The 1,632-nt window shown below is 38.2% G+C and overlaps 1 protein-coding gene across 1 annotated transcript in view; it reads right to left on the bottom strand.

The window, feature by feature from the left end:
• Positions 1 to 1,632, bottom strand: part of LOC106867589 (stabilin-2) — a 712,318-nt gene that overhangs the window by 669,645 nt on the left and 41,041 nt on the right. The gene's annotated exons all lie outside the window — the stretch shown is intronic.

The raw sequence follows: 1,632 nt of genomic DNA on the forward strand, positions 1-1,632 counted from the left end.
TATATATATATATATATATTTTTTTTTTTTGAAATATTTGTTGTTTAGTGAAGAAATACCTGGCCCAGGTAGAAGTAGATTTAGCAACCATAGCAACCAGCTAACACAATAGATTGCGGATCAATATTATACTTGCCAGATCAATAATAAAATAATAACTTGACGGATCAATAATACGTTCTTCGCGGATCAATAGCATTCCGGATCAATAAGAGCTGGTCGGCTCAGTCTGATTTCCGGTGTGGAGCGGGGAGTTAGTCGGATGACAGGGACCAGAAGCTAAGATGGCTGCTTGAATAACGAACTCTTCTATGGATAGATGTATGGAAGGAGAAAGAAAGAAAGGATGGAAGGAGAAATAAATGTGTGTCGGGTGTTAGTTGTATGGCGAACTGGTTTGACCAGTTTTTACCAAGTCTCAGGATACTTGCTTCAAACGCTGACCAGATCGATGTTTCACAGGTTCTACTTGGCTACTTACCTATCAACACGTAAACATGATGACGCCTCAACATTGCAGCCACTTGACAAAGAGAAATTCAGCAACAGTGTCGAATCTGTGTTAGAATATATGGAACCATCAAATTTGAGAGAAAACTAGATTGGTTAGTCTTTCCTATCACGTCTGGTATCTATCTGTCTGTTCGTCTATCCTTTTCTTAACTCCATCGGTTCTATTTATGCAGCACTAGAAGTAAATATTTCATATTTATTTGATGTAGGTTACCACACCGAAACGTTTTATGAGGCCTCTGTCTCAAAGCAAAATAATGTATTTTGTGAATTTTGTGTTGTAGACAGACAGACGAGTGTTTGTGTGTGTGTGTGTGTGTGTGTGTGTGTGAGTGTGTGTAAATGATTTTGTTTTGATATCTTAGAGAAGTTCCATTTGCATGACGTCTTCTAGCATGTCCTGCCCCTTCTCCGCACCTTTTAGTTACATCAGCAGAATTAAACAACGTAGATACTTCTTTATTCCACAAGGATGAAGTTCTATGTTATTCAGTACTCTCACTAAGTCTATTTGTTTACAAAGAGCCTGCAATCTCTAGAAATGTTACAATATATATAGAAACTATTTGGTTGCTTCGAGTTTCCCTACGCGGTGTCAAGTGGAACTGCTCGGTACTGCACACATCCTACTTAAAGCACTTTGAATACCGTGACAATAACAACACTAAAACAAACCCCCGCACATGTCCAAGACGCACAGAGCTGCGCTCGGTAGTGCAGTGAAAGCACGTGATAAGACTACTGAAGAAGAAGAAGAAGAAGAAGAAGGAGAAGGAGAAAAAGAAAGAAAAGAAGAAAAAGGGGAAATACAGCTAGTAATCATTACTTTCTCTTTTGTTAAAATTTCCCAACAAAGATAAAATTATACATACATACACACAAAACATACATTTGTGTGCATATGTATAGATCTATATATGTATATATATATATATATATATATATATATATTTGCCATTTAAATGTGGCTGACCCCTAAGGGTGGATGTTACTGTTGCTTTTAGCCCCAGGAGAACATCTCCTCCAGCTGGCTTATCGACACATATCTGTGTCCTGTCTATTTTTGCCAAGGGAAGTTATCCTTCCCATCTTGATCTGCGATACGTACGGACCCGAGTT

Source organism: Octopus bimaculoides, chromosome 24 (assembly GCF_001194135.2).
Source record: "Octopus bimaculoides isolate UCB-OBI-ISO-001 chromosome 24, ASM119413v2, whole genome shotgun sequence".
NCBI classification, from domain to species: Eukaryota; Metazoa; Mollusca; class Cephalopoda; order Octopoda; family Octopodidae; genus Octopus; species Octopus bimaculoides.